At 33.3% G+C, this 25,285-nt stretch overlaps 1 long non-coding RNA gene across 1 annotated transcript in view; it reads right to left on the bottom strand.

The window, feature by feature from the left end:
• LOC120303256 overlaps positions 1–25,285 on the bottom strand; it is a 178,454-nt gene that overhangs the window by 115,797 nt on the left and 37,372 nt on the right. The window contains exon 3 of the long non-coding RNA XR_005555389.1: positions 15,686–15,808. This is a non-coding gene — a long non-coding RNA (uncharacterized LOC120303256). The remainder of the gene's footprint in view (positions 1–15,685; positions 15,809–25,285) is intronic.

Raw genomic sequence — 25,285 nt, forward strand, 5'->3', positions numbered from 1 at the left:
CTATTAAGTCTGCTACCATTCAAATTTACAATACTGCAGGATACTGTGATGGTCAAAAAACCACACCCAAATGGTGATCATGTAACTATAGGACATTGTTAATAGTTGTAAATGGAAGGACTGGTTGCAGAACTTTTTTTTTTTACACCACCATAGCTTGCAAAATCTATTATTAGTTTTCCTAGTGAATGATAAGATCAAACAAAACAATTTCAAATCTGCAATTGCCATTAGGAGCAACTACATTCTTAGGAATATATTTCTTAATTTTATCTCTCAGAGCATTTCTAAATATATCTGTCAAAAATATTTGTGATACTTTTGCCTCTGAATTGCTAATGTTTCTACTTTGGAAGATATGGAAATTCCAATCAAAATGTATTTGACAACACTATTTTAATTTATTCTGGGATGGAAATAAAACTTCTAAGTTCCTTTCTGACAGTGAATACTGCATTCAGATTCAAAATTATAATGGAGAATTATAAAAGAAAAACAATAAGAAAATAAAAAATAGATTGCCCTTTCACTACATGTCAGTGACTTAGGCTGACTTAAAATCAAACTATGTTACACAGGAAAAAGCAGAAAATAATTGCTTCAATCATAGATTGTTAAATCTGCCTTCTAAAACTACAAATAGGATTTATCTATGTCAGGGGTGTCAAACTGCTGGCAATGGAAAAAAAAAGTCACGATACGTCATGACATGTCCATGACGTTGCGAGTTTGACACCCCTGATCTATGGAAATTATCAGTCATCCAGCTCATGGCTGTCCCAAAGGTGCTTTCAGCAGTTCCAAGAAAGCTCCACATCCATTGCACTACTCAGGTAACCCTGAGGATACAGACAAATCTCCAAGTGGCTGAACAGCTTTCTAAAAGAATGCAAATGACCAGCTGTCTGCATGGAATATAAATTATTTCATTTCCCACCATCCAGTCAGAGCTGAAGAAGCTACTTGGATGAGGAGAGAAACATCTTCAAAGAAAAACAAGAAAGTCCAATTGCTCTTTAAAAAGCACCTTTGGTACAAACAGGATTATGTTAAATACAGTTTTCAATATTTAAGAACAAAGAACAAACTGAAATATTTCAATCGTCCAGGGTAGTTGAATTGTTTCTGTACACTTTAACAATTTTGCTAGTTAAATACTAAGTTCATTTTGGCATCTCATATTTCACAGTTAGCCTAAAAGGCTAACTTCATCCATTCATCCCCAGAGGACGACATAAGGCCTCTGGGGGAAAAGCCATCAGGAAACATAGCATTTAATTTGTGTTTGAACTCATTGACTTAAATGAGGGGAAGTGTTCTTGTACAAAATAAAATTCAGACAAAAGTTAAATATAACAATTGGAGGCTTGTTTTCCTCCATTTGTAATATCTTGTTTGATATATATGCTGCTTAAAACGTTTGAACTGTACTTAATAGAAATTTTTTTTATAGTATTAAGTTGCACACCAAAAAGGAGCTAGCCTACTATATTCATTTATTTGTTTTTCAATTGATACAATTGTGCATCCAGCCACAGCCTTTTCTTATATGAAAAAAGAAATATTACCGCTAAGATATTCTTTTAATCAATTGTATGATATATTTAATCTGGGAACTACAACTGCCTTTGACTTGAATATTTGTGCATTTCAATCTCCCAAGTTCTCAGTCTAAATTTTTTCACAAATAACATAAACTTGTTATTGCAATAATTGATCTGGAAAGATTTCTCATTGCAGCCCATAGCCAATTCTACAGATAAGCCTTTGAAAGATAATTGCATAAACTATAAAAACTTAAATATATTTATTTTCCAGCAATGAAAAAAATGCTGGAAATTGGTTAAATGTTCAACTAATAACTTGATGTACAAAATGATGTACAAATTTAAAACTGTTTTCATAAAATCTATAAGTGAAAGCAAAATATTTATTGATCAAGTTTTCTCCAGAGAAATCAAATCAAATTTAAATGTAAAAATATAGTATAATGAGACTACTTTGGTTGATCAGAATCTTAGCAAAATTTTGAAACATAGGATCCAACTCCATCAATGAATTACCAGCTCAGGAGTCAGCCTGCTCTAGTATCATAATGAACTGAAGGTCTCTCTAATTTAGATGTTTTTGGTATAACTGTCTCCTATATAGATGTCATAGAATGGATTCCATTGATTAAATCATCCACAAAAGAGACCTAAAACAAGATGGAGAAATGACATCAGCAAATATTGCAGGCCCAATTGGCAATATAGGACTATATAGGTTGGAAAAATGCAGAAGAGGCCTTCATTTTGTAGTGGATAGACAATGGCTAGAATGACATTGATGGTATACAGGTAATCCTTGACTTACAACCATTTGTTTAGTGACTATTCAAAGTTACAATAGCATTGAAAAAATGACTTCTGACCTGTTTTCATATTTATGACTGTTGCACCATCCCCATGCTCATGGGATCAAAATTTGGGCACTTGACAAATGGGATGTATTTTTGATAGTTGTGCTGTTCCAGAGTCACGTGATCACTATTTGTAATCTTCCAAACTGGCTACCAATAAGCAAAGTCAATAGCAAAAGTGAAATTCACAGAAAAACTACAGTAATTCATTTAACAACTTCTTTGCTTAGCAATGGAAATTTTGGGCTTAATCGTAATCTTAACTCGAGGACTAGCTAATAACTAATCTTAGAAGTCTGAGCAGACAATAAGTATAGCAAACTTTTCCTCTTTTTTATGATTTGGAATAATTGCTGCTAAATTCCAGTCCATAGGGATTTAAACAGATCAATCAAGATATGTGAAAAATACTGCCAGAAAGGGGAATCACCAGCAGTTGCTCTGAATTTCAGTTGAATACCTTCATTTCTGGTTTAAGTTGCTTCACTAATGTGGCAATGACATGGATTGAAACCACTAAAATGGCAAAAATCCAGGATCCAATTTTAACATGGATGAATGGTCTTTCTTTGCAAAGAGAGGCAGGGATAACATTCGATGAAGAAATATTCTGGCCTGCTTTGAAGAGCCAAAACTTTAGAACAGGGCTTTTCAACTTTCCTAAACTGTCCTAGACAAGTATAGCAGGGGAGGAGAATGAGCAATGCCACACAAGCCTGAGGGAGAGACAGCTGGAGCTACAGGGGTGTTGGGGCTCGGCAGAAGCCCCAGAATCTGTGCACATGGCTACAAGCTGATTGGTGCTTCTGCGGGGCTGTCAGGGCTCAGCAGAAACCCCAGTTTTCTTTTATTATTATTCTTGTCTAAAAGCCATTATGAAAAGAAAATGAAAAATGTATATAGTATATCTGTTATCTCAACTAGCAAAGAATCTATTCTGAATAATTCTAAATGGATAGCCCATAAAAGACTTGATCATAGTAATATATTCAAACAGTTATAGCATGAATCAGATTATTTGCCCAGCGACTCAAGTTTTGTTGGTGCTAATTGCCAATAGTTCTTCAGGAGTTTAGGTAGAATTTTCATCCTAACTGGAAAAATCTGAGAGAAGGGGCGTTGTCTTACTTGAACGCCTTGAGATATCTGAGCTTCTGTGATTTTATCTGCCATTGCAAAATCAGAGATATCACAGAAATGGCAATCTCAAAGTGTTTGTAACAGAGAGTTGATCCCAGTAGCAAGAAGCCAAGTTGTGGTTAGAAGTGGTAGCAGCACAACCAACTTAATGGGATAGCCAGTACACTCACAGTCCTGGTAGTGGTGACAAAACCAACTTAATGGGGTAGCCAGCACACACTTCTGATCCTGTTAGTGGTGGCAAGACCAACTTAATGTGGTAGCCAGCACACTTATAAGCAGAGAAATCGGTGGTGGGAAGAAGCGCTGTGGCAGTTAAAGCAGGCACTCAGCCACACTCTGAAGTCCTTGGAAATTGCGTCCAGACACAATGAAGTAGGCTGTTTTTGTTGCCTCAAATTGTAATAGCCTTGGTATGCTGCGAGCTGCCAAGGAGTCTGGAATTGGAGAATCATCACCCTCGAAATGCCGCTCCTTAATTCTGGCCTTCTGAATGGCCAGAGAGTGTTTGTAAGGCTTTGAAAATGGTGGCCGCTAGTAAGCAACCTCCTGTTGCTTACTATATCCGAATTAATAAATGCTGTCTGAATTCTGCCAAAATTGACTCTATTTGAGTCCAAACAGCCCTCTCTGTAAGGGAGGGCTCCCCCTCCACTCAGGAACAATAAAAGTGGCACTCAAAATGCTACACTTCTGCCCTGCCTGGAAGCTATAATTAGCCTACAAAACCGCTCTGACACTCAGCAGTTTGAAAAGCAGCGCTGATGCAGGGAAGGGAAGGTACAACCTGCGAAAATCCATAGTTTTGTCTTTCTGCTAGAAACAAGAGCCAATCTTCACCACGGCTCTCTTGGGCTAAGTCTAAGTTGTGACTGGGGATTCCTAGCTGGAGGAAGAGAGGCGTGGCAAAGTTTGATTGATTTAGTCTCTAGGGCAGAAAGGCAAGATCAACCCCTCTGTGGATTCTTCATTCGTCATGCTGAAGAACTTACAATCTTCTGCATATAAATAATATGCTTTACAGGGAGTCCTCAAGTTACAACCTCAATTGTGACCAGAACTTAATTGGCATGGGTAGTCTAAGACAGATTAAAAAATAAAAATAAAATGGCTAAAAATCTGAGATTAATAGTGTGCAGCAAATAATGTCATTTGTATCCATACCATTGTTACTTTGCTGATTGAAGTTGAATGCAAAGATGAATGAACAATATGATATTCTAAGTCTGGCTTATAAGATCCTCAGGAAGAATCTCAGTTTCAAGTAACATTAAAGGAAGTTAGATGAGTGATACATAAATGCCACATGTCATTTTCACCCAGAGATTATTTAACTACTTTGTCAGAAAAGTTTTGATCCCACAAGCTCTTAAAATGAGACACTTGCTACTACTTTTTTGGAGTCTTAAAAGACTCCAAACAACTTCAATTTATTCCAGTAAATTATTATATCAAGTGTGTCTTTTTAGAGAGAAGATGTTTCTTCAAATTCCTTATATAACTGGCTTGGATAAGAGATACAAACTCTGCCACATCAGAGAATTCATAAAGACAGATATAACACCAGTGGTGGGATTCAAATATGTGAACAACTGGTTCTCTATGTAGATGCTGCTTCCGGAAGTCCATTCTGGGCCTGGGCAACAAAAAATTAGCTACCAGTTCTGCTGAAGTGGTGCGAACCGGCTGAATCCCACCACTGTATAACACTGATCTTTAGCTTGTACTAATACAAAGATACATAATTCTATTGAAATCAACTTGAAGTCTTCTTGACTTCAGAATTAGGTCCATGTATTTTGCCTTCATTAGTATCATCATATGCTAAATACCTCCTTATATGTTTCCCTAAAGCAAACATTAAAATAAATAACATTTTTACTAGCTTCATAATTAAAAGTGTCTACTTTAAAACAAATACATTTATCAAAACAGTTTTACTGGTAGAATACATTACTGAATTTGAAATCATCCATATCTAAAGCAAAAAGGAAAGCCATCTGGTTCATCTAACTTAGATTTTCTAGACAGCTTGCAGCTGGTTCTGATTAAGCTGTATCTCAAAAAGTCCCAGAAATCTATTTTTACCTCTGCTGGTTTATTTTTAGGGATCACACATCCAAAGCACATGTTGTTTACATTAATAAATGAACAACCACCTACATTTATAAAAAGGTTTGTGCAATTGTTACAGGAGACTTGCTATCAAGCAAGATTGATGGGAAAGCAATATAAAGTGGTTTATGTACTTTTTTCCCCATTTTTTTTAAACAGATATAGACTTGGAGATGTAAATATGCTACCTGCTCCCCACTCCAGCAATCTCTTTAAACATGTAAACAATGGATGAAGGTATTAAAAAAAACTTATACAATTGAGCTAGATTATATGTTGTGTGAAAGGTTTCTTTTTGTTTTTCTCTGTCTCTCCCTGAGAAACCTATACTTACATAATAGTCAAAGTAGATCTGGTATACTGTCTAATGCTCCAGTGATGCTATAGGGTCAAGCTAATAGCAGCTTACAATCAGACTAGTAAAGGATGTTTGCATATCGTAACTGTTGGTTTATTCACCTGTGAACTTCAGAAGTCTTTCCTATGATCCTATGAAGAAACATCTGTGGGAGCTATTTTTTCTAATAACTTGGCAAATCGTAGCTAATATCTAAATGTACCCTAAATAAAAATTCATAAAAAGCTTGTCTAAGATGTGAACTTGGATTTTTTTAAAATCAATTTTATTCTTTCAGCTTTCCCAAATTTCATGTAAAATGTATTACTTTCCATTCATATACATTTTAAAAATAAATCTATGAAAGAAACATTCTTGGGATTTATATATTACACTCTGCTATAGAAGTTGACATTTCATCCTAAAAATATAACAATTTTCAGCATAATTATAAACAGTATAAAAATAAAAATACCAGATGAGTAAACTATTTAACACATAGACTAACATAATATAAGTGTTTTGTACATGTAAGAAGTAATCACACAGAAAAGAAATTTGTAGTATGGAGATAAAATACAAGATGAAACAATAAGCAACAAAATGGGCAGGTATAATTATGATTTACTTTCTTCTAGTTTCTGATAAGCATTACAATTAATTAAATCACTTAGAATAATAGTCTATAAATATAAATTGTTCTTAATTTGAAACAAATGTTATATACAGGTAGTTCTTGACTTATTATCACAATTGGGACCAGAATTTCCATTGCTAACCAAGGCAATAGTTAAGTGAGTTACTTCTGATTTTACTTTTCTGCCATAGTTAAGAAAATCACTGCAACTGTTAAGTGAATTACATGGTTATCAAGTGAATCCAGCTTCCTCCATTGATTCTACTTGTTGGAAGCCTTTTGGGAAGGTAGCAAATGGCAGTCACTTGACCCCAGAACATTACAGCCATGTATGTATGTATCATGTGACCATGGAAATGCTATCACAGTCATAAGTGTGAGGACCAGTTGTCAGTATTTTTTTTTCAGTTTTGTTGTAATTTCAAATGGTTATAAGACAGGACTAGCCAGAGAAGCTGTGGTATGTTGTAATTTTAAAAAATTAACCAGAATTCAAACCATCATGATAAAACTAAACTAGAGGGGGGGAGAGGGAAGGAGGGAGGGAGGGAGAGAGAGAGGGAAGGAGGGAGGGAGGGAAGGAGGGGGAGAGAGAGAGAGAGAGAGAGAGAGAGAGAGAGAGAGAGAGAGAGAGAGAGAGAGAGATTGAGATTAAGATTTCAGGTTTTTTTATTGGTAATCTGATTGTGTTCACTACTACAGGAAGCCAAGGAATAATTATGTCAAAGGATCAGGATGACAATAGCCTTTTCCATTATCCTTTCCAGAATTTCAGTTTGGTCCATTTTGTTCAGTAAACATCTATACTGCCTGAATTATTTTCTTCAGTATTGAAACACAATCTTTTCTAGCTTTGCCTAAAACATATGGGATTGAGAAGGAAACATTCAGAACTATAGAGCTTTCCACTAAAAGTAAAATTGTTTGGGCAGCAGAAAAAAAAAGGATCAAACAGGCAAATGTTATTTGATTCCCCTCAAGTTCATGCTTAATTTACCACAACAAGAAATTTTGCAAGTACCACTTATTCCATGTGTAGGTGACATAAGTAACATAACATATACTTCGATCACAAACTATTTTGCTGTTTATAAATAAATAAAGCTATTTTTCACCGAGCCAGAATTTTCAAATATTAAAAAACCTACCTGAATATACTTTTCTTTATTACATATTTGGCCTCAGCACAAGCTTCCAGAGTTGTGTACTAGTTCTAAAGTCCTGATTAGAGCAATCCTATGAAACTTCTCACTATTTCTATGTGATGTTTTCCCACCATTCATCTTAATTTTTTTGGACATTCTCTACTTTAAAAGAAGATAAAGAAAGAGCACAGGATAAATACTATATTGAAAAGTAAAAAAAATGCTATTTCTTAAACATTTTGAGATGTTATAGGAAATACATTTATCCCTAAATGTATAATTAAATTATTTATCACTAGAATATCAGATTATTTCATTGGAGCAAAAGACTGAACTGTGTCACTTCATAGAGTCTCTCAACAATTCCTGATTGTTTGCTTATTAAATGCCTTCACAGCCTCTCTTAAAAATGTATACAAAATTCATAGCTTATGCATTTGCCAATAACAAATCTTCAATTAATGAGTAAAAGCTAAATTATAGATAATGAATACATACAATTAAAATGCAGAACCAAGTATTTTTGTTCCTAAATGTGGACCATACATATTCATTTATTGTTTAAAAGGCAAATGTGAACCATTTTCCAAATCCATTACTAACAACAACAAATAATTTATCCCCTTTGAAAGCAAACAGCTTTTTGATGAAAAAAAGTTATTTCATCCCAAGATGTTTATGTATAAAAATTGGGGAAGAATGTATAATAGTTATAGGATGTAAACATTTCCTTAATGACAGCATAGTTTAGAACAAATAAAGCAAACAACAAAATAGAAACATTTACCTCCTCCTGGTGAGATTTAGCATTTGCTTTATAGCTATAAGAATGAGCCATTCATTTAAATAGGGCTTAGTCTCTAAAGAGTCATATGGCTATGTTCAATTAAATTGGTTCTTTTGTTGCTGTAAATTAATGTTACTACACGGGAGGCACATTTATTGCATCATACCATTGAAGGAAACATTCCATGTTTTAGTGGTGTGAACAGAAAATACTCAAGCAAGTCCCTTTGAGATCATTTGAGTAACAAACATATTTTGGGCTTCATTTGTTATTCAGTTGTACCATCACATGCTAAATCTTACTATCTTTATAAATTAATCTGCCCTAAGGAAACCATTTCACCCTATACATTTTTGTTTCATCATTGGAATGGACAGAAATACTTAAGGAATTTATCCATCTACTTCTCAAATTTTCATTATTAAGTTCTGGATTTAAAAATGAAAAATATGTATATCTTGCACATCTGAGGAAAGAAAAGAAAACACTTAAGAACACTTACTTTTTTAATGGACTCAAATGATTCCATAAAATCATTACACTTTATAATATAAAGATAGAAGTAAAATATATCCCATATTATCTTGCTCTTTTAAAATAGGAACACCACTGAAACAAATACAGCTGCTTTTACTTAATCAGAAAGTACTGCTGAACAGTCCCAACATAGCAATACCAAATGTTTAAAAATAAATCTTTAACATAATATTCTGGCTTTACAAGATGCTAATCATAATCAGATCATCTTCTAGTTAACTTGTGGTTCTGTGGGTCAATCATAGTTTGAAATTTGTTTTTAACAGAATAACAGCATTGGAAGAGACCTTGGAGGTGTTCTAGTCCAACTTCCTGCTCAACAGGAAATTTTTGTCTCAGGTGAACATGATACAAAATTGTGAAAATTTGATGTGGGATGATTTTTCTCCTCCTCTCTAACCATTCTTTTATATATTATATATTTAACATGAGTGTTTCTTAGACTTTTTTAGTGCTTTTATTTGAAAGCTGCTTTAGAAGATTTTGGGGATAACATACAGTGTTAAAACAATTATTCATACTTCAGAGGCAGGACTCTCTAAGAAGCACATGATATAAGAATCACTAAAGCAATATCGTTCTTTCATACTGGCTTTACCTTTATAGTGTTCACCAAATATTACCTGAACCTTCCAGATTCAGATATAAGGTATAAAGAAATGAAAAGTGGTAGGACTTATTTAATTGCTTTAAGAAGAACAGACAGAAAATGGTACAATGTATTCAACAGGAAGATCTACGAAAACAGCAGAAGAAGCAGGAACCAAGACAAATAGGCTGAGTAAGAATTAGAAAAGAGACAGTTGAGTGATGTCTGTTATTCAAGAAAACCAGAAAGGAGACAATGAAGATTCTTTTCATCAAAACAACATTAGATGTTTTACTATTAGGACAAGATGCAAGTACTTGTCAGAGGATGTTATCTGTCCAGGTGAGTGGTGTTCAGTTTATTCTGAACAAGAGTGCACTCTTTCTGTATGGTAAATTCATAGCTTACTGATACATCTAGATCTATCTTTGTCATTAACAATGCAATCTTCTCAGTTGCATGATATGTTTGTCAGCTTAGATGAGTGTGCCTTGCTCCAGTAATCTATACCTTAAAGACTTCTTGTTAAGATGGTTGTAATATGTCCTTGAGATGAACTGGATTTTGATACAGTGGCATTGATTCTTCCACATCTCACAGTCCCTTCTTTGTTTATCACTCAACTTTTTAATTATTGATGAAATTGCCAGTCTCAATGTAACAATTCTTAAAACTTTGCACACATAGGTATTGCTTTTTGATACTCCTCGCAGTAAGGTACTGTTAGGGAGCTATCCCTAGCATTGTATATATTTAGAACTGTTACTGTTACAAATCTGTTTCATGAATCACAATCAAATTGTATTAATGCTTTCAGGAGCTTTCATACAAATATACAAACACTTTCTTCCAACAATAAAAGTTAGTATCTTATTCAGGCAGAAGAGATAGCTACTTTTAAGGGAGACATAGAATAATATGTATTGGTCAGAAAGAATCAATGTTCACAATCACTTTTAATAAGTTACCCTAATGACTTATGTAAAACAGATTTTTATTACTATTCTATTTCACATAATGGCAACCAAATTTTCTAGCATTAAGGAAGCAACTTTAACACTATCACTGGAATTCAGTGATTCTGAAACCAAAAGTTTGCTTTCTGAATGCCAAGAGTCTATAAGTAACAGGGCTGTGCTGAGTCCAAAGAGAGCTGGATTGAACTCATCATTCTGCACTCCTTCTGGACATTATTATGCTTATAATTCATTCTCAGTCTACCTTATACAGTTATTTTGAAAAGAAAGCCAAGAAAAATCTAAAATCTAAAACTGGATTCAGTTTTTTTCTCCAATCTTCCAATCTCAGAATTTGTATCAGTAAAATTTTTATTTGATGTATAGCTGCTATGTTTCAATTTTATCCCATATTTCAAAAACTTTATGTAAACATTTAGTTGAAACTATTTACATGTTTTTCATTCTTCATTTTAGACTATACATGAAAGAGTAACAAAACAAATATAATTCTACCTGCAGAATATGAATAATTTGATTACATGATGGATTCTATACCATGAGATATACCCTCTTTCTCTCACACACACATACATACATGCACACACAGAGACAATAGTTAAAAATAAAAACTGAGATAATCTTGGGTTCCCTATTGAAAAAACAGATTAATTCTCAAGTTTGAAAAAACTGAGTGAAATGTAACATCATGAAATTGTAGCCAAACTATGTGATATTTATGTGAACAGCACCTATATAAATTAATAAACAAACTTAAAATTATGACAAGGTTTTCATTGCTAAGAAATACAGCTAGAATGATTTAGAATTTCTTTTTAATAATTGTAACATATGGTCCAAAATCTAGGTTTCTAAAACTGCCAGTCCATTTTGACACATACTGTGATACTTCCTTTCTCTCCTACACTCCCACATACAATTCACTGAATGAAAATAATATTGTTGTAAACATGCAAAATTTGGGATTATGCTTAACCTTTGTTTTTCTAGATGTAATTATATAAGCAAGTGCAGCTCAGTGGATTTAGCAAGATTACTTTGGCAAATCTCAGTTGTAGAACATTCTTAAATTCAAAAGAGATGAAGTAATGATTAAATTATCTTGCTATTGTTCTTAAACAGGTTTTTCTTTTGCTTAGTCCCTGATACTATGTTTGCCTAACAGATATTTCTTTAATGTCTGTTTTTTAATTTATTTACTTAATCAAGGGTATAATAGTAGAATTATAAAACTGTTTATAAATTAAGGAATACAGGAATAAGGAATCTATCTATCTATCTATCTATCTATCTATCTATCTATCTATCTATCTATCTATCTATCTATCTATCTACATAAACTCCATAAATATACATGCAATATATCCTGTTTATGATTTCCTTGCCATTTTTTATTCTGACTATATTTGTACATATTAATTAATTTGACTATATTTGTACTATATTTTCTCTCAATTTCTCAAATGTACACTTTTTGAATACAATATTCTTTATTGGCCAAGTGTGATTGGACCCGCAAAGCATTTATCTCTGACGAATAAGCTCTAAGTTTACATACAAACAATAAAGTAACATAATCATAAGATACCAGTAGTAGAAGGTAATAGGAAAGATGACAAGAATAATAAGCCCTACTAAATAAGTAAATATCCTTAGGCATAATGCAGTGCTATGGGGATTAGGTTTTAGTAGTGTGATGGCATGAAGGAAAAAAATGTCTCTGTCTCTAGTTGTTTTGGCATGCAATGTCCAATAGTGGTGTCCCAAGGGGAAGAGCTGGAACAGTTTATGTCCAAGCTATGAGGATATTTTTTCAGCCCTTTTTCTGGCTCTTATAGTATACAGGTCCTCAATGGAAGGTAGGCCAGTTGCAATGGTTTTTCTGCAGCCTTAACTATCTGTTGAAGTCTGTACTTGTCCTATTTGGTTGCTGTACCAAACTAGACAGTTATAGAAGTACAAATGATAGATTCAAATAATTCCTCTGAAGAACAGTAGGGCAGTAGGAACTTTCTGTGGTAGGAAGTACATTCTTTGTTATGCTTTTTTAATGATGGTTCTAATTTTAAGTGTCCATTTTAAGTCCTGGAAGATTATAGAACTCAGAAACCTGAATGTCTTTACTGTTAATAGTGTCTAATATTGTAAGAGGTGGTAGAATAGGAGGGCTCATCCTAAAATCCATTATTATCTCTATAGTTTTAACTGTGTTCAGCTCCAGATTGTTCTGGCTGCACAACAAGCCCAGTTGTTTAACCTCTTGTCTGTATGCAGATATATAAGCATCCTAAAATGAGACCAGTGGCTGTATCATCTGCAAACTTCAGTATCTTAACAAAGGGATCTTTTGAGATGCAATTATTGGTACAAAGAGAAATAGAGTAATGGAAAGACCACACAGCCAAGCTGAACTCTATAAAAAGGACCTTTATTTAGGTCCTTGGGAATTCAAGATGTTGTAAGATGTAATGCAGTGCCACGTTAACAGCATCATCCGCTGATCTATTTGCATAGTAGACAAATTGCAAAGGGTCTAGCAGTAGATCCATGATGATTTTCAGGTGGCCCAACACTAACCTTTCAAAGGTTTTCATAACTACAAAGGTCAGAGCAACTAATCTGTAGTCATTCAGCTCCTTGATTGACCTATGCAAGACCCATGATGACACAGTGGTTAGAATGCAGAACCGCAGGCTAATACTGCTGACTTTTGACTGCCAGCAGTTCAGCAGTTCGATTCTCATTGGTTCAAGGTTGACTCAGCCTTCCATCCTTCCTAGGTCGGTAAAATAAGGACCCAGATTCTTGGGGTCAATATGCTGATTCTGTAAACTGCTTAATGAGGGCTGTAAAGCGGTATATAAGTCTAAGTGCTATGCTATTGCTTTGGAGTGTTTCCTGGGCACCAGGATGATAATAAAGAGTTTGAAACAAGAAGGGACTAAACACATTTTCCACCATAACAAAAAGTGAAAAAAATGAATGGTAATTGAATTTTTGTACATATATCAGTCTTGGAAACACAATTTAAATTGATTTGTTTCAAATGTAAAATATTAAAATGCATTAAAAAATGAACTATAAATTTTGTATGAGTGCTATGGTGAGCTGACATCTTGTTGGCTTTTGTCAACTAACCAACTTTTACAAAGGGAATTCTGAATCCAAGCTGGTATATATTGGAAAGATTAAGATTCTTCAGACTGGCACGATTTTATTGATTGGATAATTTTTCATCTACTTTAAAGACAATAGTGTAAATTTGATTTTAAAAGTTTTTTAAATTTACAATTTTGGACTGTATAGCAAAATACTATAAGAATTTTAGAAAGTTAACAATATTTTTTAGTTATTTAGAAATATTTTCTCATGGGAAAATGGAGATTGTTTTGATTTGAGAACTTTTTTAGAAGTGACAAAGAAAAGGATAATTTTTATTTATTGATACTAAAGAAATTGATTAAAATTCTTAAGGATTTTTGCTTTGAAACAAAACTATGAGCAAACTATGTATGGGACTTTTTTGAAGGGATTAAACATAATTTTAAATACTAATGAAAAGTATTAAGATTGGCTTGTTTCCTCAGAGTTAAAGAAAAGAATTGTTATATCTGGTTGTTTTTTTCTGGATTTTTGCTGACATTCATTTTCATGCCATTTGGACTCATTTTTTTTTAATTAAAAGGTGAGCTATGGGGAAAAGATCTCTTATTTAGAGATGGTGATAAGCTTCTAAAATTGTTTTATCTGTTGGAATGAAGAAGTTAGTTCTTTGTCTTTTCCTTTCTTTTTTTAACCTGTCACCCCCTTTTCTTTTTCTTTTTCTGGTATTTTTCTATTTGTAGTTTCTATTTTTTATAGTTTGTATTAATTTTTATTCTTTTCATTTAGACTTCTTAATAAAATTATTTTGAAAAAATGAAATACGTTTCTCCCTCATTTTAGGAAAAACAGATCAGTTAAATTTCAACCTATTTTATGTTAAAATATTGTTTAGACATAAATATATTATTGTAAGTTGATAAAAATTTCACCAATGTACTATATTTGACTGCATTTCAGTTTGCTGTACTAAAGATTACTTACTGTTCGTTATAAGCATATATTCTTCTCGTTTTCTTCTGTTCATCTATTTATCTTCATTAAATAATGGAATAATTATTGTATAATTGAATAATTACTTTTAAAAAACAAGCCTTTTTCATATTCTCATAGACTTTGGCTAGAGTCATATAACTTCATTATCAATTGCACTTTTTCTCCAGAATTTTTTGGTAAATTACTTTAAAGATAATATTATTCTATAAAATGTGTGTATATTTATAGAACTTAAGTCTGAAAACTGGATATCTCAGCAGGTGGCACTGCCAGGTATATGCTACCCCAGGTGTTAATAAGGATAGACCTTATTATTGTGTGTGAAAGAAAAATAATCCATGCAGCAAAGTTCTGAATACATGTGATCTACTACTGTATATCGTGATCTTCTTGTGCGCATAAATTGCTTTGTGTACATACTGAAAAAACAACAAAGGCATTTCAGTTTCATTCAAAGAAAAACTGAAACTAATAAAACACATTCAAAAATGCATATTACAGATTAAAACAAAAAGGTTGGATATTAATATTTCACAGAGATAAACATAATCCTTGTGTCTAATCACAGGGCCAAACAAGTTTTCTATTCTATTCTATTCTATTCTATTCTATTCTATTCTATTCTATTCTATTCTATTCTATTCTATTCTATTCTATTCTATTCTATTCTGGAATACAAAACACCTATGCTGACTAGTGATATTTTATTCATGAGATGCTGTTCTTATGTAATTCTATCATAATAAAATGAAACAGATGAAAATATAAAATCAGCATGAGATACATATATTTCTAACTTTGCTTCTAACTTAGAAGTAAATCAAACAGTGTTCACGTTTAATTCTCTAATCATTTGACTCATTAGGATTATGACATAAATACTAATCTCAGCAGCAGGAACTTAAAAACTTAAAAGACTAACCTTGTACTGTGAAACTCATTGTTACTGAAGTGGTGATGGACAGTGGACACAAATATCAAATGTTCAAAACTGCTTCTATTTTTAGTGGGCTCACCAATTTGATGTCAGTCTGCAGCATTCAATCTATTAATGAAAAAATAATATATTACACAACATATAAATAACTGTAAAATGGGTAAGACTGATCTGGAATTCATTTAGTATTGCTAAAATGTCCATACTTAGTAAAATTACTGTATTTTTTGTCTTTTACTGCCTTCATAACTAATGAAAACTCAAAGAGATTTGATTTGAGGAAACATCTGATTTCCCAACTGAGATGAGAAAGTTCTGCTACTTTTTTTCTGTAAAGGCAAGGATATTTTCCTCTTTTTCAAAGAAGGCACATATTGTATTTGCTAATTGTTTTGGAAATCTCTATTAGACTGTCTATGAATCTATGAATCTACTGTTATACTTGACATCCAACTATTTTATGGAATAAATGAAAATATGAAACTGCTAAAAAATATACATGGGCAAGATTTCATAGCGTATGTGATAATATACTAAAAATATAAAACAAAATAAGACTGTCATTTCAAAAGCTTTACTTTAATACATTTCAATTACTGAAATAAAATTTTCTAAGAGTTCTCATAAATCCAAGTATTCAAAAAATATTTTACATGCAAAATCACTAATTCAAATTTGTTATCCTTAAAGTGATTAGCATATGGATTTAATGTCTTATGATACCTTGCATTATTTACATTGCCTATTTTTAATGTAATTACCACATAATATTTTGACCATTTATCACATTTCTAAAGTGATAAATCAGAGGATAATATAATATTTTACATAGTTAATTTTTTTAAAACGGGAACATTTTATGATAGGAGAAATGAAGTGAGTGGCAAAGTGCTTAGGATTAAAAGTCATAATTTCCCAGAAGTCTGAAACACAAACAGCATCTTCTTTAAAAATAATACAGGTATTGTAATCCTCACTTAACAATCACAACTGGGACTGGCAACCCTATCACTAAGCAACTTGGCCATTAAAAAAATCATTTGCGGTTTTTAAGTGAGATATGACTTACAATTTTACTGCTGGCTTTTCTATTGACTGTCAGAAACTAGCTTAGAGCTCAAAAATGATGACATGATTGCGAAACACTGCACTAGTCATACATTCATATTGGTTGTCCAGCATCCAAATTGCCATCATTTGTGATTGTGGTTAAGTTTGATGACCAGCTGTAAAATTATTTTTACAGCACCATCATAACTTCAAATGGTTGCTAGGCATTGTTAATTAAGGACTACCTGCATATTGTATGCTTTTTAGAATAACAGAATACAATTATCAATTGCCAAATATACCAATTATTACATACAAAATTCTCTGTGGTTTCTAATTACTTCATTACATAAGTCAACTGATAGGGAAAGAAAATGGAGGGGGAGATATACAAAATTCCTAGCATAAAAATTGTTCTAGGATTCCTCTCTTGCACCTCATTCTTTCTGCTAAAACTGGGCCAGACTTCTATCTTGTTTTTTACATGCTTCAGACAATTCCATGCTTGTCAATGTTACATCTCCCTTCAGTCTAGAAATAAGTAACTGAGGAAGATATGATCAGGTGAATATACATCTCTCAGGATAATGTTATAGGATCCAATATGGGTCAATCATCAGGACCAGAGGTTTAGTCTTCTGAGCTTTCAGGCTTGTGCTGAAGCCTATTCTTGGGAAACTTGTCTCTCACCACACATTCTAGTGAGAGAGAAATTCCTTGAGGATGGGCTCAGCATGACTCAAGAACTCGCAAGACTAAACCTCTGGTACCAGTGACCGACCCAGAATGGATCCTGTAGATCTAATCATGTTTAACTCTGGTTTCACCCACTGCCAACAATTCTTTGCAAAGAAATGTGATTTTGACATAAACATATTTGCTTACAAACATGCTTCGATATTAAAATCAAAATTAGCAATCTGAGGGATTCCAACCCCTTCTAGATGCCTGGGGTTTAAAACAATAAACATGCCAAAATGCAGAATAGAAAGCAAAGTTTCAAACCTTTATACAGAAAATAAAACTGAAATTTTTACTACTTAAAAATGTTCCAATTCTAGATTTTATTTTAAAAATAAAAGCAAGGGAAATATATGCATACCATGTAATCTGTGTGCTTATTCCAACTATTGTCCATTTGTCAACTGTTAGACAACATTATGTCCACAAGTATGTTTTTATCTTCCCAATGCAAAAGAGTAGTGGAAAAAAAATATGTAATGACGCTCAAAGCTTTCCCTGCCTGTCTATTTGGCTAATTCCATCAATAGGATTATTGTTCAAAAACTAAATAGAACAAGAACAAATGAGCAGTTAGAGTGAAAGCCAGCAAAAGAAAATCAACTTCAGAAATAGGCTATATCTGCTGAGACAAAACATTCTCTTACTGTAACCCTGTATGTTGGAATGTTGGTGTGAAGTTCAATGCTCAATTACTTCTCAATGTACATATACATAATAATCCACACACATATAGTATAACATAAAGAAAAAGCAAAAACAAACAGATATGTAACATATCATTACACAGAATATCAACATCTTCTATTGGTGGAAAGAAGATGCCATTCTCTGCATGCTCTACTTTCCTATATGACAGACATGTAAATAAATGATACTTTTCAATAGAGAACTAGGTACTGTAAATGCCTGGGGCTATCCTTGAAGATGATTTGAAGGTTACATCCAAAGAAGTAAAATGAGACCATGTAATATTGATCATTAAAGTATTGCATTGGTTGTCTATTAGTCTCTATTTAAGATGTTTTCAATCCCTATAAATGCCTAAATAACTTTAGTATTTAAAATTTTAACTGCTCCAATAACACATTATGAGCTGGGGAGTATCTACTCATGGTCCCACTGGTAGGCTTGACACATAATGTGGTAGGCTTGACACATAATGTGGAAGAAAAGCTTGAGAAAAAACACCCCAATTACAGAATCTTTTCCTGAGAAAACTAAGTAATTCCTGCACTATTAGGTTCCAACATTTCCAAAATAACAATTGCTCTAATTCTTTTTCGCTAGTATTTTAAATGTGCTTGTAAGTTCATTGTAAGTTTTTTACAATTTTAACTGTCTTAGGACAAATAGTGTTCATTGTTTATAGTTTCTATTGTTCTTTTTCTACTGTATTGTGTGTTCCATTGAACAAGAACAGCATGGAAAAGATATAAAAAAGAGTATTAAGCTTATCTAAGTCAAGATAACTTACAGACAAAATCATCTTTAGCCTCTGTTAGGAAAATATAATGAATTGAAAAACAAAACATAAGTGAAGCATTAGGCTCCTCTTTAGCTACAACACTTACAATATAAAATTGTGGATGTTTTATTTAGAAAATAAAAATGACAAAAATAAAAATTGGTAGGCTATGGAGCGCACAGGATTTTTAATTGTAAAAGAGAAACACCCTTTCAATATGATATCCAGATTAAAGGGCTTTTTTAAAGCAATTTGGAGCAACCATGACCCATATGCAGACCCACAATCTCCCCCTCAAAGAAAACATGCAGGCACCTAGCAAAGAAACAGCACCAAACATCCCTAAAAGAGCCACATCAAAAAACACACCTGAGACAAACAGAAAAGCACCCCAGACTACACCCCCCCCAAAAGGAAGGCAAGTGTTAGTGATAGGAGATTGTATCCTCAAAGGAACAGAATCATCCATGTGTAGACCAGACATACAATCCAGGGAGGTATGTTATAATAATAATAATAATAATAATAATAATAACAACAATAACAACAATAGTAGTAGTAGTAGTAGTAATAGTAATAATAATAATAATAAAGTTGGAAGGGACCTTGGAGATCATCTAGTCCAACCCCCTACTCAGGCAGGAAAACCTATACCATTTCGGACAAATGGCTGTCCAGTCTCTTCTTAAAAACTTCCAGTGTTGAACTTCCGGTGGTCAGGCGACGGTGATGGCGGCTACTTTGTAGCCGTCCTCCTGAGATGGTGTCAGATCTGCGGAGCACAGCGCTCATCAGCTGGCCCGCGGTTCGAAATCCCCTTCCCAGGCGAAGGGAAGGGGTAGAGACTGCATGAATAGAGGTAGAACCTCTTAACCTTCCCTGGATTTTTTTTTAGGGGCGGTAGAAAGAGTGCTCCCTCGGAGTTCGTGCCTTCTCCGCCTCTCAGCTGTCTTTGTTTCCTCGGAAGCAAAGCGAAATGCCGCTACCATCTCCGCATTTAAAGCTTGCTGGTGAGTGATTTTTAAAGCGGACAGAACTGTTTAAAAGATTTTACTTAGAGTTAAAGATTTATTTTTCTTAATTCTTTTTTTAGCTTATGCTGACTCTTTTTTTATTTTTTTTTCTTCGGGTGGAAAGTGAGAGTGAAAGTAAAATGGCGCTTTGAAAGTTTTTTTTTTCTATCTCCGGAAAGAAAAGACGGACTGAATGAAATGTATGCTTAGCATTGCTTTCTTTTTCTCTTTTAAGTTTCTTTTCTTTTTCCTTTTAAAGTGCTTTGGAGGTTCTTATTTTTATTGCATTTTTCCTGGTTTTTTCTTAAAAAAATGGCTTCAAAGAGACAACCAGCTTCTATAGTTTCTAAGGTGATTTCTTCTCCTGTTATTGCAACTGTTCAACAACAACTTAAAGTTACACCACCCGTGCAGCAACCTAAGGCTACATCTCCACCTTCTCCTCCCCCATCAGGCTCGTCTGCACAAGACATTAAAGATATAATGGAAAATTCTGTGTCTCAATTTAGGGAGGAAGTGAAGCAACTTTTGGAACAGAGCAAGTCTGAAAGTAAGGAGGAAATGAAGAAAGAAATGAAAGAGCTTTTTGAACAGAATAATAATTAGGGGTCTTAAAGAAGATATGAATCAAGATTTGATGGAGATGGTGATTAATGATTTAGCTGTTGTTTTGAATATAGATAAAGAGGAATTACGTGGAGAAGTGGAAAAAATTTACAGAGTTAACTCTTGGATTGCGAAACAGAAGAATTTGCCAAGAGATGTGGTGATTTACTTTGCTAAGAAGTCTCTGCGCAATCAGATTTTACAAGCTTTTTATAACAAGAGATTCCAGATTGCTGCCCAAGATATTATTATCTTAAAGGAAATCCCATCCAAAATTTTAAGAAGCAGAAAAGATTTTGGTTTTTTAGCAAATGAACTCAAAACAAGATTGATGCCATTTAGATGGGAGATTCCGATGGGTATTGCTTTGAGCCATGCGGGGACACGTTATAGACTTAACACAGTTGCCAAAGCTAAAGAATTTTACAACACGGTCCTGGGAGCTGGCTCATCTTCATCCATGACTCAGAGAGCCCTGAATGGCCAAGAGGTGGAACAACAGTCTGAAGGACTAAGTTTGATGGCTGCTGGGCAGGTGGAATGGATGCGTCAAGCAGAGGTTAAAAACAGAGAATGACCCGTGCAGCACACAAACGTTAAGGAAAAGGAACAACAGAAGAAAGAAGCTAAAGAATCTTCTCATCAGATTGTTTCGATGCCGGTGGGAGGAACAAGACCCAAAAGCTCTGCAATACATTCCTCAGTAGCAGATCTTGAGGGAATCTTCTCCAGGCTCCTGGTTAAGGGAGATGGCAAAGTTCCTGACCTGGAATGTTAATGGTCTTAATTTTCCCCAGAAGAGAAAGAAAATCTTTCATTACTTAAAGCAACATAATAATGATATTATTTGTTTGCAGGAAACTCATATTTTACTTAAAGACCAAAAATATTTAGCTAATGCTCGCCTGGGATCTCATTTTGTATCTCCTGCCCCTGGGGAAAAAGGGGGTGTGGTAATCTATATTAAGCAAAACCTACCAGCTTGTCTGGTAGAATCAGATCCTCAAGGAAGATACGTTATGATTGAACTTGGCTTATATGGTAAGAAAATACTTATAGTGGGATTGTACGCACCAAACCAGCAACAGGAACAATTTTACAGATTGTTACATCAGAAAATAACTCTGTTGGATTATAGGTCAGTGATATTAATGGGAGACTGGAATGGTGTTTTAGATATACAAAAGGACAAAAAAGGTTTTTCTACTTTCTTCAAACAGGCTAAATTACCTAAAGCTTTTTTTGATTTGAAAGAAGATTGGGAATTGAGAGACTATTGGCGTGAACGTAATCAAGAGGAAAGAGACTTTACTTTCTTCTCAGATAGACACCAATCTTTCTCAAGGATTGACTTCTTCCTGATTACAACAGATTTATATAACAGGGTGAAGAATGTAAAAATTTTTCCTAGGTCATTGACAGATCATAGTCCAGTTTGGATGGAACTGGTTGCTGAGAAAGAGGAGAGGAGATCCTGGAGGTTGAATGAGAATTTATTTAAACAAGAAAAAAATGTTCAAAAATTAAAGGAATGTTTAAAGGATTATTTTGTTTTAAACATGTATAAGGGAACATCAATGTCAATGGTATGGGATGCAAGTAAAGCCTTTATGCATGGGATTTTGATAAAAATGAATAACTTTCATTGACGAAAGCAGACTCAGAAACGTAAAGAATTGGAAGATGAGATCAAATTAAAAGAGAAGCTTTTAATTTCAAATCCTTTAGATGAAAAGGTGAAAGGAGCTATAAAATTGTTAAAAACACAATTTAATATGTTGATGGCTGACCAAGCTGCATCTAATTTAATGTTTATGAAGCAAAATACATTTTGTAATGCTAATAAACCAGGGAGATGGCTGGCTTATCAGTTAAGAAAGAAACAGAGACAGAGAACTATAGATAAAATAAATTATAATGGTAAATTGGTTTATCAGAAAGAATTGATTAAGAAATCTTTTTTAGATTATTATCAAAAGTTATATAAGAGTACTAATGTACAAACTACAGATATAAATAATTATCTAAGCAAAGCTAATCTTCCTAAATTAACAGAAGATCAGAAAAAAGAGATTAATGGTTTAATTACCAATGAGGAAATTGTGACAGCTATTAAGCAATTAAAATTAGGCAAAGCGCCGGGTACGGATGGTTTGACAGCTATTTATTATAAAACTCTAGTAGAAGAGATGATTCAACCTTTATGTGAGCTTTTTAATAATATATTACAAGGTTTAGAGATTCCTCCGTCATGGCGCAATGCTTTTATATCTCTGATTCCAAAAGAGGATCAAGATCACACACTGCCCAAGAATTATAGGCCCATATCTCTCTTAAATGTGGATTATAAAATTTTTGCAAAAATTATAGCTAATAGGTTTATGGGGGTCTTGCAGCAGCTTATACATAAGGACCAATCGGGTTTTATAACTGGAAGATATATGAAAAATAATGTTAGACAAATTATTAATTTATTAGAATATTTAGATAAAAACAACCAAGTCTCTGCAGGGCTGATATTTTTGGATGCTGAAAAAGCCTTTGACCAATTGAACTGGCAGTTTATGTTATCTTTAATCAAGGAGATGAATTTTGGACAAAATATATTACAAGCTTTATCTAACATATATCAAAAACAGACTGCTCAACTTATTGTTAATGGGGGTTTGTCAGAGGTTTTCACAATAGAAAAAGGTACAAGACAGGGATGTCCATTATCCCCGTTATTATTTGTTCTAACATTGGAAATTTTGTTGATTAAAATTCGGGAGTCTCAAGAAATAAAAGGAATAGAGATTAATAAAAAAGAATATAAGCTAAGAGCTTTTGCAGATGACTTGGTTGTTACTTTGTCTCAACCTACTTATTCGGTAGTAAAATTATTACAATTGATTCATCAATATGGGTGTGTTTCGGGTTTTAAAATCAATAACAATAAGACTAAAATACTACCTAAAATATGATTAATCGTGATAAACAGACCTTGGTTAACTTAACAGACTTTGAAGTTGTTGATAAGGTAAAATATTTGGGGGTTATATTATCTGCTTCTAATGTAAAATTGTATAAAAACAATTATGAAAAGTTGTGGATTGGGGTACAGAAGGATTTAAAGAATTGGGATAACTTACAGTTATCTTTTATGGGTAGAATTGCAGTTATTAAAATGAATGTCCTACCAAAATTTCTTTTTTTGTTTCAAATGTTACCTATCTTAAAGAATGAACTTAATTTAAATGAATGGCAGAAAGGTATTAATAAATTTATTTGGGCAGGGAAAAAACCAAGGGTAAAACTTAAAATTATGCAAGATTTTCGTGAGAGAGGTGGACTCAAGGTACCGAATTTGAAACTATATTATGACGCTGTGGTCCTAACATTGATTAGTGATTGGACGAATTTAACAAATGTAGAAATACTTCATTTGGAGGGTTGGGATTTACTTTTTGGATGGCATGCCTATTTAATTTTTAATAAAAAAGTGGATCGGGTTTTTAAATCTCATATTATAAGGATTTCTTTGCTTGGGGTGTGGAGGAAATATTATAAAAGTGATTTTAAAATACCATTATGGGCTATACCTTGGCATGCGATAGAGGGGATAAAGAGAGGAGTTAAGATGGATACGGTTTCTTATACACAACTACTTAGATGGGATGGTCAAAATTGGCAGTTAAAATCTTTGGAAGATTTAGTACATGCAAACATTACTTACTCATGGTTTCAATATAGACAAATAGTGGATAGATGGAAGACGGATCGTAATATGGGTTGGCTTAGAGAAGATGAAAATCTTTTTAAACAAGTAAGGGATCAAAGACCAACTCATATTAAGAGGGTTTATGGGGTTTTAGTTGAAATGGATTCAGAATCTGAATTAATCAAAGATTGTATGATTAAATGGGCACAAAATATTGGTGAACCAATCCCATTGGATACCTGGGAACTTATCTGGGTGAGGAATGTTAAATTTACACAAGCGCAGAATTTAAGAGAGAATTTTTACAAAATGTTTTATAGATGGTACCTTGATCCACAAAAAATGTCTATTATGTACCCTGATCTACAGCCTAAATGTTGGAGATGTGGTTGTTTGGACGCTACTTATTACCATATTTGGTGGTCGTGTAAAAATATAAAAGCTTTTTGGATTAAGATATGGTGGAATATTCAAAGAATCTTTAGAAGGAGGGTTAAATTTACCCCACAATTATTTTTATTAGGTATTGTTACTGATTGTGATGCTAAGGAAGTTATATTGATGTTAAATTTGATTACAGCCGCAAGGCTGTTAGTAGGACAATATTGGAAGAAGGAATCTTTGCCTACTTTACAAGAGTGGTTTTATAAAGTTTCTTACTTGGCGGAAATGGCAAAGATTTCGGCTTTCTTAAAGGAGCAATCTCAAGAGAAATTTTTTGTTATATGGGAAAAATGGATAAATTTTATACAATATAATTTGGATATGGAAAAATATCATTTAGCTTTTTTATAGTTTGTATAGATTGTTTTTTCTTTTCTTTTTCCGTCTTTTGTTTTCTTTCTTTTTTTCTTTTTTCTTTTATTTTTTATCTTTCTTTCTTCTTTTTTTCTTTCTCTCTCTTTCCTCTCTTTTTTTATTTCTTTTTAAGTACTTCTTTAAGTACTTCTTTTTTAATGTTCATGTTATGTATATTTTATTATTAATTATTTTATAAGTTGTAAAAG

Source organism: Crotalus tigris, unplaced genomic scaffold, assembly GCF_016545835.1.
Source record: "Crotalus tigris isolate CLP2741 ecotype Arizona unplaced genomic scaffold, ASM1654583v1 scf7180000017624.2573661763:2888555, whole genome shotgun sequence".
Taxonomy (NCBI): domain Eukaryota; kingdom Metazoa; phylum Chordata; class Lepidosauria; order Squamata; family Viperidae; genus Crotalus; species Crotalus tigris.